At 39.1% G+C, this 13,480-nt stretch overlaps 1 long non-coding RNA gene across 1 annotated transcript in view; it reads right to left on the bottom strand.

Moving 5' to 3' along the window:
- The window catches only part of LOC103100375 (uncharacterized), a 332,870-nt gene that overhangs the window by 207,917 nt on the left and 111,473 nt on the right, over positions 1-13,480 (bottom strand). The gene's annotated exons all lie outside the window — the stretch shown is intronic.

Raw genomic sequence — 13,480 nt, forward strand, 5'->3', positions numbered from 1 at the left:
CTGTTTTTTGAATTATGTTTTGTGTTCTTTCAGAGCCTGAGTTCAATTCTCTAGAGTTCCTGAGTTTTTGCTTGGTTTTCCTTGGTCCTCCTCTATTCCATTTGTTCTTTGTTCATTACCTGAATAAAAGCTGTCAATTTTAAGTTCTTTTTTCTTTTTTTCTGTTGTTTACTCATATTTTTTCCTTCTTCCCCCTTCTTTTTTGACTGTTTTCTTGCTTCTCTGTTTATTTGCTGGAGCTGTGATTTTAGGTTTTTCTGCCCTGAAGGAGTTTCTTCTCTGCTGTGGTGATTAACTGGATTAGGCTGATGGAACTGACCTGTTATATTAATGTGTCCTGAGACCAGATCTACCCCAGCTGCCAGCAGAGGCTGACGGTGAAAGTGAAGGTGTCAAAGCTGAAAATAGTTACCTTTGGTCCTCCTCTCTACTCCTTTCCGCCAGCTGCCTGGTCAGAGCCCTGAGCTTCCTGTGGTAGTACCAAGGTACTCCATTGTGGTTGCAGCCTTAGCCCTGGGATCCCAGTCAGCTGGATTCCTTCCATGGGTCTCAGTGCAGTAGGTGGGGGAAGAGTATTGGATCTTTCCCTCATACCCCAGAATTCAACTTTATCTGCATACCTTTCAGGTTGGATCAAGTAGGAGAGAACTGTGACTCTGTCTTGTTATTAAGTTTGGCTTTCTGTCTATTTTGTATACTTGTTCTTCTGGTTTTATTCTAGCTCTGTGAACATTGAGCTTTTTTGCCCTCTGGAGGCTTCTTCTATGCACTACTGATAAACTGGATTAAGCAGTTGAGCTGATCTGCAGAACTGAATGTGCCCTGAAGCCAAAACTTCCAGAGGCAGAGGCCTAAAATGGAGGTGTGGTGGCTGAAGGCTGCAACCAGTCTGCCCTCTTCTCTGCTTCTCTCCTCTCTAGCTGCCTCCTTGACAGCTGTGGTCAGAGCCCTGAGCTTCATGTAATTTTGGTAGCAAGGCACTCAGTCCTGGTTGGAGCCTCACCCTGAAATCCCACTAACTACCCAACAGGGCACCATCTTCTTTAATCATTTCTTACATCAAGGAGCTATTCTGTGCTATCTCATACGTGCAAGTAGTTCTCCCTTAGTACCACATGCATTTGTAGGCCTCTCTCCAGATCAGAGCACAGCCCCACATATCTGTCTTTTCCCTATAATCCATGTATTCCTTCTTCTTTCTAAAAACAGTCTCCCAGGAACAAGATGAAGAACTTACATTCTACCTCTACAAATTTATTCCAAAGTTAATGTACCCTGAGGAAGGATGAATAACTATGGAAGATATGGGCCAACCATCCCTAATTCCCTAATATTTTCTTCCACTAAGAAGCCCTAAATTTGACTTATGGGAGATACCACTTGTATTTAGTTGAAATGACCTCTTTTCCTTAAACCTGAGTTTACCAGTATTTAGATTGCCTGTAAGAGAACATAATTTTTAATTCACTTCAATTCAATAAACATTTATTAAGTGCATATTCTTTGGCAGGCACTGTGATAAGCACTGAGGACACATACAAGACAAAGAAAGACAGTCCCTCTCCTCAAGAAGCTTATAATCTGGTGGAGGAAGACAACACACAAAAGGAAGCAGGAAGGGCTGGGAGGGGAGGGGTGATAATCTAAGAGGTACCTGGCATGGGGACCTCTGTTCTGCAGAATAGCAGATGAAAAGTGGAGTGAACTAAAAACCTAATTCCTGCCTTATATAAAAAAAGACTTTGAAAGGAATTTGGTGGGCTACTTTTTAGCTTTCCAATCAGATCTCTTCCTTGACCCTTGAAAACACATTTTTAAAAACCTTATTTTATCCATTTTAAGGTTTTTACTATTAGGAACTATAGAGAAACAGAGCTAAAATAATAAAAGTGGGAAAAAATCACAGCATTTGCAAAAATGATGCCAGTTGATTCCAATCCTATATGCACACTATCAGACCTTGTTCTTTCTTAGTTATTCCTCTTTTGCCTGCCTCTTCCCCATCTACCCCACTACCTTTCTTCTTGATCTTGGTATGAATACCCTGGCCTAATTCTGTCTGGTCTAGTTGTCAGGTCAAGTTGTACATGTCTAATTAGTAGATTTTGACTGGCAAAATAGATTTCTCAGCCCTTCTAAAATCTGCTATCCTCATATTGAGCCATGAGTGTTGAGGCCAGATCCTATCTCATCCTCAGGATGAGACCTCTTGATCTTCTGGTCATAAGTGACTGTTCTTAACCTAGAAGTTTTTGGCCATAGATTTATGAGAGCCTTTCATTAATCTCTGACTACCTGGACAAGAAAGGCCCTTCTCTATTTGGCCTCCAAACAGAAACCTTGAAGAACTGTTAATGATTTTTACCTAAAGAAACTCTGACTCTCACCTTTGATCTGTCTTCTCTGTCCTGGTTGGTTTACCTGAAACACATTCTGATGGACTCTGTAGTACTGCTCTTATTGATAAAGTTGGCTTCTTCTTATCCTAATTTTGTGCCCAAGCCTACAATCCCTATTCCTAAGCTCCCAAACTGAATTGTACTCCCATCCCAGAGATATCTCAAGACTTTACTTCTTTTTCCTTTTCAGATTCCTCTTGTGCCCCATCCTCCCTCCCATCAAACCTTTTATTTTTCTATGACCCCCAAGCTCTTTGTTTAATTGTAAGGCAAAAATCATAAATACACCCAAGAACCAATAAACAACAGATACCTTCTTCCTAACTTTTCTACTCACTCTCTCCATCTCCTTGCATATAGGTTGCTGACTCATAGCAGGAGATGGGATATGATGAGTGAAAGAAGACTAACTTTCTAGACTCCAGGCTTCAGGATTTCAGAAACTTGATACATGCCATAAATAATAGCAAATCATTCACACTTCTTTTCTCCTCTCCCTATTTCTACCGCCTTACACTTTAAAAAAAAAAAAAAAACTATGTCTGGCCCCATAGTGACACATTAGGTTATTTGTTGCTGCACTCCATCCAATTCTCCCATCCTGAGAAGTAGCAAATATTGCTGTAGATGCTCACAGGAACATAGAAAAATCAATGGGCCCCAGAGTGGATATATTGTTGTTGCTTAGCTCAGTTGATTAGTGCTCTTTACTAATGAGGCCAAGGTTATGGGCTCAATCTCTGTGTGTCCCACTTAACTTTACTCTCTTCTGTAGCCAGGAATTGTACCACTGACCTTGCCTAGATGTTTATCATTGTTCACAAAGAAGATGGAGCAAGAGCAGAAGACAGGACCAACAGGAGTCTACCACCAGTACCAAAAAAGCAAGTCAAAATGTATATTGCACTGGCAGCAGTCATCTTTATGTACTACTCTCCCCATTAAAACAAAACAGAACCAAAAACTCAGAATTTTTAAAAATGTTTTTATTCTTACCAAAGATAATCATCTGTCAGGGAGGGCTGCCATGAAGCTCTTTTGGGCAACCTGTTTCTGGAACTTTGGCAGTGGCCAGGGAGACCATTAGAGCAGCTGTTCTAATAAAGTAGACTCTTGCCTTTTCCCTCATTACAGGCAGAAATCCCAAAGGACTAGCCTAGGGCAAGCTTTAGATTGAACACTAGTGTGTTTGAGTAAATGACCCTGACTTTTTTATAGCCTCCTGGAATCAATGGAAAGCCCTGATTCTTCAGATTATAGCAAAACTTCTTGGCAGATATTTTGCTCTTAGATCACTACCAATTTGACAAAACAAACACACCAACCACAGAGGCAGTTGCCTCTTCAGTAAACATTGCTTGGTTCTGACAGAATTCTGCCAGATAGCATTTCCAAGCTACTCAGTGCCAGACACCATGTTTTCGCCTCCAAATGGTATTCCTTCTTTAGAGCTATACATCTGCATCAATCTATTCATCTATCGACAATAAAAAATGCTTTAACTTAAGTGATTTAAGACTTGGGAGAGCCCTGAATTTGATGAATGTATGACAGATGGTTATTCTGGACACTCTGACAAAGCTGCAGTTGGCAATGCTATTGGAGCTCTGGATGTGCATGTAGGTTTCTTGCATTTATTTCATTCCTCAGGAGACAAACATAATCACTTGAAAATGGAGATAGGGAGAAAGTTAGCTGCCCATCTCTAGCACTGGGGATGGAATTTGGTGCTCCACCCTCCCGGTCTCCAAATCAGATCTGCCCCTCTGAAATACCCTGATCCTAATATGAGGAAAAGTTTCTTATTTTATGGATCTGCCTATGTATCATTGTTGTTGTTCAGTTGTTTCAATCATGCCTGACTTTGTGACTCTAGTTGGGGTTTTCTTGGCAAAGATATTAGTTTGCCATTTTCTTCTCCAGCTCATTTTACAGATGAGGAAACTAAGGCAAACAGGACTAAGTGACTTGCCCAGGGCACACCTTTGGTAAATGTCAGAATCCATATTTGGATTCAGATATTACTCTAAGCCCAGTGGTTTACCATTGTACCAACTAGCTGCCCAGCATTTTAGCCTCATGAGAGCCAGGTCATAAATCTTCACAACAAACTGCAGGAGAACTTCAGAAGACACTAAATTCTATTTCCAGACTAAGAAGGATTTGCATCACTCAGTATAAAAGTGCAGCTTTTGCCCAAAATGATATCAGCTCATGAGCCCCTAAGGCACAAAGTTCTTCAGTGTGTTCCTCTAAGTTCAGAGCAAGGTGCTCTCTGGTCCTTCAGTAAGGACTTTTTGACTGCTCGGTGGTTGACTACAAAGATAAACTCAAGCCCCAAAACTTGTTACACACGGGCCCCTCGGGCCATGCTGGAGACTTGTTCACTTTCAGATACAGCTAAGCGGGACAAATTAAATGCTACAGATTTGAGGACGACTCTTGACTCCTGTGTATCTTTAAAACAAAGGAACAGCAGCTTGTGCTTATCTGCATTCACTTTGTTTCTGAAAGCTTTCTGTTCACATCCATCTTCTTACAAATAGCATTACCTTCTGGGCCTCTTGCAGCAGAGATACCCAGGTGACCAGAGCATACCAGGTTTAGGTCCCTGACCCAGAAATTTCTCCATGGAGATAACCCAGTAGACAATAGCCAAGCACTCAATCCCAAGTAAAATGTGCATGATGTATCAACAAATGCACCTATTAGACACTTCCAACTAGATATCCTAAAGGCTTCTTAAATTCATCATATCCAAAACAGAATTCATCTTTTTCTCCCTAACTCCTCCCTCCCGACCCTTCTTCGGAATTTCTCTATTTTTGTTCAGGACACCATCATCCTTCTAGTGGCCCAGGTTCACAAGTTCCAAGTTGTCCTTGACTCCTCATTCTTGGAAAGAAAATAAGCATTTTATTAAGCATTCACTTTGTACCAGGCACTCTGCTAAGAGCTTTCAAATATCATCTCATTTGATTCATCCATCAACTCTGGGAGGCACGTCTTGTTATTATTATCTCCATTTTACAGTTGAGGAAACTAAGGCAGAGAGTTCCATGAATTGCCCAGGTCGCAAAGCTAGTGTCTGAGACCAGATTTGAACTCCCATCTTCATATTCTATGTCCATCATTCTATTCTCCGCTTCCCTTAGCTGCCTCTATCTCCTCACATCTAATCAGTGACCAAATCCTATCAGTTCTAACTCTATATTTTATAGTTTATCTATCACCTTATGCTCATCTATAGTGCCATCCTAATTCAGACTCTCATCACATCTCCTCTGGACTATTGCAAAGATATTTTATTTGTCAAGTCAGGTCTTCAGACGCTTCCTTCTCTAATCTATTATCCACGAAAATAGTGACCAAATTGGTATCCTGAAAGCCCAAGTTTAAGTATGTCATTTCCCTGCTGAAGAAGCCCTAATGGCAAACTGGGCAGGTGGGGAGGGGGAAGATGAGATACACACACAAATACATTCTGGTGTTTAAGACCCTTCACAATCAGAATTCAGCTAATCTTTCCAGCTTTATTACTTATTATTCTCCTTCACATATTTATTGTCCCAAGAAAATCGGCTTGCTTGCCACTCCCTGTACATGGCATTTTGTTGTTGTCGTCGTCGTTGAGTCATTTCTATCATTTCTCACTTTTGTGACCCCATTTGGGGAACTTTTATTCTCCAGGGCTTTGAGGCTTACCTATGTATTGTGGCATCTAGTTGGTAGTTACAGCCATTTGCAATTCTTTACTCCAATAGCTAGTTTAGTTTGATTTCTATGCTATTTCCTTTGATGTAATCATTATGATAGAATTTATAATGGGAGATGTAGATTTAAATTGAGCAATACTTTAAAAACTTCCATTAAATGGCACCCAGTGCAGCAATTGTCATGTCCCCTGTGGGCACTCAATAAATTTTGTTTCTTAGTATCATATTAGATAGAAGTTGAAGTTTTAAAATTTTCATATAGCTGCCATCTTTTCTCTTTAGAACAGCACTTCTAAAAATAAAGAATACTATCATCTTCCCTATTTCCTTGGGAAAAGTAATTCAAGAACTTATATTTCTACTATGGTGAAAATGACTGATATCTAATTCTTTCCTGAAAGTGGATATAAAGATGGGAAAGGGAAAAGAGAGTATAAGGACATAGGAGATCTCAAGGACTCTCTCTTGGCTCTCCTCATACCTGTGTGGCAAATCCTTCCCAGTCTCCTTTGCTAAAGCATCATCCATGAACCTCCCCTAACCATTGCAATTCTCCAAGACTCTATCCTTTGTCTTCTTTTCCCCCCTCTATGCTATCTCATTGATGATTGTACTAGAGAGGGAACTTGGTGAAATGTAATTAGAAAATCAACAGAGGTTACACCAGGAAGTAAGCAAAAGAAAGAGGCTGAATCTTGGGCCCCTCCCCTCTTCATTTCATGTTCTTTCCCACTGAGCAAGCCTAATGGAGATTTCCTTCACGGATGGTAAGTTGATTCTTCTCTAGTAGCAATAATACTTCAAACTACTTTCCTTAGTTAAAGGATCTTTTATTCTTTTGAGAAGAAGCGGATAAGGGTGAGGTTAGGAAGGAGGAAAAGGGTGTCCCTAAATCTGAGCTGTAACACTGATTGAAGGCTTCGAAAAATAAGTATCTTCAAAAGAAATAAATAAAATATTTTCTCAGAGAAAGATGGCAATAACTGTGCCAGGCTCTCTTCTGGACAAAACTGACTATTCCTTCAGTTCACAGGGGAAGTAGTAAAGTAATGGCCAGAGAGGAGATGAGAGGACCTGTCTTCAACCACCTTCAGACAGAAGAAGAATGAACTCCAGGCAGCTGGGGTCCAACTGTCCCTCTTTTTCAAACTTCCATGGAACTCTCTCTCTCCCCTCTTCTGATGATGTGTGTGTTCCAAAGGTTCTGAGCTTCCCTTGCTTTGCAGATCCAATTTTTCTTTGCCCATATTTCTTCAATCACATAATCTTACCAACTCCCATGAGTTCAATTATCATCTCCATGCAGATGACTGTTGGTCCAGTTCATGTCTCTCTCCTGAACTCACATTTCAAACTAGGAATCCCATAGGCATCTCAAACTCAAACTTTTCAAAAAAGAACTTATATCTTTCTAACAAGATCTACTCATCATCTTAACTTCTCTATTTCTGTCAAAGGCACTGAAATCTCATCCTCATCTCTTCATTCCATCTCACTCCCTTTATCCAATTCAGCAATGTCTTGTTGGACCTACACACCCAAATGTCTTCTTTCTGTGCCCTTCCCTCCATTCAGTAGTTACCATCCTCATTCAGGCTATCATCTCCTTCCATTTGCAATAACCACCAGACTCTCCACTCTTCAATCCATCTTCTTGAAGCTACTAAAGTGATATTCCAGAAGCATATCTCTGACCTCTGCTTGCTCAAAAAACTCTGATGGCTGCCTATTACTTCTAGGATAAAGTACAAATACCTGTTCAGCATCTAAATCCTGCACATCCTGGCTTTCTGCCCATCCTTCTAGGCTTCTTACATATTACTCTCCTTTACACAATCTCTTGTTGTTCAGTCATTTTGGTTGTGGCCAACTCTTTGTGATCCCAAATTTGGGGTTTTCTTGACAAAGGTAACTGGAGTGGTTTGCCATTTCCTTCTCCAGCTCATTTAACAGAAGAGGAAATTAAGGCAAACAGGCTTAAGTGACTGGCCCGTGGTTACCCAGCAATTAAGTGTCTTCTTGACTCTAGGACTGGCATTCTATCCACTGAACCACTTACTGCTCTTTAAACACTTATACATATATCAGCAAAGGTGGTCTTCCTGCTTCAGATATGACATTCCATCTCCTATCTGCATACCTTTGGACCAATTATGCTTCCTATCTCCCATGCACTCCCTCCTTACTGCTGCCTCTCATAATCTTTAATTTCCTTCAAAGCTCAGTTTATAGCATCTACTAGCCAAGGCCTTTCCTGATGGTTTCAATTACTAATGCTTCTCATATTTCCTTCATATATAATTCTTCATTTGCCTAGACGGAGTATATGTTGTTTGTCTCTGGGATAATGTAACCTCCCTAAGGGCAAAGACTTTTTACTTTTTCTCTCATCTCCAGAGCTCAGCATAGTGCCTGGCACATGGCAGGTACTCAATTAAAGAGATATTGAAAGAGAAAAGTCAGTGAGAAAGGGAAGAAGAGGTCAGTGAAAAGCCCCCAAAATTTCAACTGACCACAGTTTTGCCTGAGTCTGACTATGGTCATAAACTCAACTAAATTCCACCATCCTCAAGTTCAATGTAATTTTTAATCTTATGGCATCCATCCAATGTCCCTTTTCCTTCCCTATATTCTTTCCAACTAGAATCACAGGATTTTGAAGAGAGGATTTAAGAAGATCTTAGAGATCCTTCAGACCATCCATTTGCAAATGAGGAAAATAAGGTCCTAAACATGAATAGGTAAATCACAAATGTTCGTTAAGTTGCAGGCCTGGGATTCAAATCTATCTCCTCTGACTCCAAATCTAGTGTTCTTTCTTCTATGCCATAATGTCTAGAAAGGACTACTTTAATCATTACATCTAACATCCAGGGCAAATTAGCAATGTAATTTCCATCCATTTTGAAGAGATCTGTGCAGGGAATCTTTGGACTTAAACATATTATTTAACTGAGTTCTATTTCTGATGCTAATTCTTGACTCCAAGTAGAATAGGACTAGAGGCAGATCCTTTCCTATCAAGGATTTTCACTTTCTTGGTCCAAAAGAGATAGAGCCCAAAGGGCAAAATTCTATCTTCTCTATAATTCTTTGGGTGAATTGTTTAGAGGAGCCCTATCAACACAGAGCAGCAATTTCCATGCAAATTGGTGCCTGTGGGGAAAAATTCAATTGGTCCAAGTGGAGTAGTGATGGTTCATCCAGTGGAAACTCCAATGGGGTGTGGAAACATCACTTCACGGAAGAGATATGTCTGCGGGTTAGACTCCCTTTCCTTTCCAAGTACAGGGCACCAAAAGCATTTCAGTTAAAACAACAAACACACAGGTTTCTTCTTTCCAAATCTCTTATTGAGTAGCAAGGGGTGACTTAAAGTAGAAATTTGCTTTCAGTGACCCTAAGTAAAAATAGGGTGACCATCTGGAAAAGCCAGGATATCCATGTGTTTTATTTTATTTAAAAATGTAAATCCCACAATAGCTCATGTTATATTTTTCTGTTTGTTTTTTCCTAGTCTCAGAAACTTGATTGCTGACTATAGTAATGCAATGCTATCTGTTCATCTCGACTCTCTTCACTGCTTTCTTTCATCTTTGTTGCCAAGGTGGATCCCAATTATTATGGGATTTCTTTTTTGGTTTCCTGTAATCATTATTATCTACATTTTAATTTACCAGTCTTTGGACAACAAATCTTCTCACTGTCCCAATTCCTCCTAGTCATCTAATATTCATTTGCCTGTTTGCAAATTGTTTCCACCCCCAATAGAATGTTAACAACTTAAAGGCAGAGAATCTTTTTAAAAAATTTTTGTCAAGTATTTTCACACAGTAAGTACGCACTTAAAAATGAGAAGAGAAGAGGAAGGAAAAGGGAAGCAGAATTGGGAGGTTTGTTGACATTTTAAGAGTTTTTCTCTCCCCTAGTCAGCAAGTCAGCTGCCAAATCACTTCCTTTCCCCTGCACCTTTTATTCTCCTCTGCCATCTATCTTACTGTATCTCTATCCCTCCTCCTTTCCCACCACCTCCAACCCCTGCTGTTCCATCAACTAAGATGTTTGAGAGAACTGATTTCTGAAAATTTGCTTCTTTCCACGTTTTGTCTTTGGCGTGAAATCTCGTTTAAAAGAGAGAGAAGATGTTCTGGGAGTCGGTCATCAAACATTCTTAGGACACTTCACAAATAAGTAACAGTTCATCATAATCATTTTACAGATCAGGAAACTGAAGAAAAAGAGGTAAAAAGTCACTCACCCAATATCCCAGAAAAAGATTGCTCTAGGCATCTAGCTTCCCACTGTCCTCACTAAAGAGCCACTCCCTACTCCTAAGAGACAGATATATTCATAGTGAGACAGAGGTATAACTCCTTTGATTCAAATACAGTTTAAGAGATAAGTGGCTCATTATCTGGATAGCTCTAATTGCTGGGAAATTCTTCCTAATGTTGATTGAGCTAAAATCGGCCTCTCTGTAACTTCTATTTGGTGGTTCTGATTCTGTCCTCTGGTAATACAGAGAATAGGTCTACTGCCTCGTCTTTCCAATATCTGAAGGCAGTGAGTGTCTTCCATAAGCCTTCTTTTACTCAAGCTGAACATTCTCAGTCCCTCTGACTGTCTCAAGAACCAATCCTCACCATTCAAGTGACTTACTCCTAAATGTTTTCTAGATTTTTAAGTATCTCTGAAAATTGAAAAACTCCAAATGCCTCTCCTTTTTAGTCTTTCCATTGGTGTGGGGGGGAGGAGGAGGAGGAGGAGGAGGAGGAGGAGGAAGAGGAACAAATAATTATTAAACATCTACTATGCACCAAGTACTGTGCTAAGCACTTTCCAAATATCTCATTTGATCTTCATAGAAAAGTCTTGGAAACAGGAGCTATTATAAAACTTACTTTATAGTTGAGGAAACAGAGGCAGCAGGTTCATATTTAAATATCATGAATATTTAAATGACTTTAGCTCTAGATCTATGTACTTATGCTTTATGAATCATAAATATATAAAATGATAGCAAACTTGAGCAAAGGAAATCTTTCATGCAGCCAGTAAGTGTCTGAAGCTGGATTGAACTCAGATCTTCCTGACTTCAGACCCAGTACTTTGTCCAATGCACAATAGTTATACAGCAATAATGGAAGAAACAATCATTTATATTTGTATTGAACTTTACAATTACAAAGAACTTTCTAATACACTCTCTCATAGTGTAGTAGAAAGAACATTAGATTTGAAGTCAGAGGGTCTGATTTCAAATTCCAGCTCTGCTCCTCAATAACTTTGTGACCATGGGCAAGTCATATTATGTGGCAGAAGAAATCGAGACGACTGGACTAAAGGACCTCTACATTCCCTCCTAGCTCCAAATCAATGCTCTCATTTGATCCTTTGAAGTTAGTGGTACAAATATTATTTGCCCCATTTTACGGAGAGAGGTACAATGCCCTTTCCCAAGGAACAACTAGTAAATGAGCATGCCGTGGTCATTCAGTACCACTAGCTTTTAGCAGAGTTGAAAGCGGTAGAGGAATACCAACATTGAATTATCAATAGGACTTTTTTTAAAAAGTCAGATGAGAATAGGCTACATTAAGTCAGAGTTATCAGAAGTGAAGCAGAAAGAATAGAATACAATAGTCCCTCCTTAGCCACAATTTTTGCAGGTGGGTCCAGGTGGGCAGAGTTGGGCAATGGTTTCCTTTCTCCTCACCTGAGGTCTGCCCACAATGGGCAGAGCAGAGAATGCACATCTTCTGCTTTCTTTTGGAAGGGTGTTATTTGAGGGATGAGGGGGATGGTCTGTGTGTGTATGTGAATGAGTGGGAAGTCAGAGAGTTCAAGAACTATCTGCATAGGACTGGTACTATCTATAATTTCAGGAACCCAATGGAAATTTTATAATATATTACATGTATTATATAATAATGTACAATGTAATTTGTTAATACTGTATTTAATGTTGATAATATTTTACTGTATGTTTATCAATTAAACTCTATTACAGATGTGTGTGTGTATATATATATATATATATATATATATATATATATATATAAGAAAATCACATTATAAATGGGTCAGCAAGTATTTGCTTATATTTGTGGTCTCAGCACCCTGTTGTGCTGTGGATCTGTGGATCAGGCACCCTACAATACTTCTCAAATTCAGCATAAGATTTCCTTTGCTCAAGTTTGCTATCATTTTATATATTTATGATTCATAAAGCATAAGTACATAGATCTAGAGCTAAAAGTTACCTTAAAAGTCATCTAGTCCTTCATTTTATAGATGTGGAAACTTAGGCTTAAAAAGATTCAATGAGGGGACAGCTGGGTAGTTCAGTGGATTGAGATACAGACCTAAAGACAGGAGGTCCTAGGTTCAAATCTGGCCTCAGACACTTCCGTAAACCTTAAAATTTCTTAGAAATTTTCTTTAGAAATTTAGAAAATTTCTTAAAAGTGATTTCCTTGTCACACTTCCCAGGGTCACTTGACCCCCATTGCCTAGCCCTTACCACTCTTCTGTGTTGGAACCAATACACAGTATTGATTCCAAGACCGAAGGTAAGGATTAAAAAAAAAAAGAGATTCAATGACTTGTCCAAGGCAATAAAGCTAGTAAGGGGCAGAGCAGGATATGAACACAAATACATTCATGTCAGGAAATTCAATGTTCTTTCTACTGACCCAGATTCCCTCCCTTGTGTGTTAGACTTGATTATTGAAATATTTACTGTATTTACAAAAACATATAATGTGAATACAAGACTTCCCTAGGCATTCATAAGCCAAAACTTAAATCACTGTGTTCATCAAACAGATAACACTAGTTCATTTAGTAGAAGTGAGAGAAAGGCTGCTAGGTGGTATAGTTAAGAATGTTGGATTTCATTTTACATACAGAGAGAGGAGCCAGGACAATCTGAGTTCAAATATGAGTACTTACTAGCAAAACTGTGCAATCCTGGGAAATTCACTTAACTTCTTTCTATCTCAGTTCCTTTATTTATAAAATGAAGATAATAAATAACACCTACTTCCCAGGGTTATTGGGAGGGAAAGTTAGAATCATATTTGTAAAATATTTAAAATTTTAATTTTTAACTTCTTTATTTAAAATTTTAGCTGCTTTAAATTTTTTAATGGGAAATTGCAAACAGTTATACCCTTTCCATATTGAATAGTTACTTTGAATTGTTATCATTACTATTGTTGGTATTGCCATTATTGCTGTTGATATTGTTATTGTTTTGCTCAGATCTATGTATAAAACACCCAGTATGGACTACAGAATGACAACTCATTCATGATTGTTCGTTTTAGACGGCTGCTTTTTGGCATTTAATGTTTGTAAAGA

Source organism: Monodelphis domestica, chromosome 4, assembly GCF_027887165.1.
Source record: "Monodelphis domestica isolate mMonDom1 chromosome 4, mMonDom1.pri, whole genome shotgun sequence".
NCBI classification, from domain to species: domain Eukaryota; kingdom Metazoa; phylum Chordata; class Mammalia; order Didelphimorphia; family Didelphidae; genus Monodelphis; species Monodelphis domestica.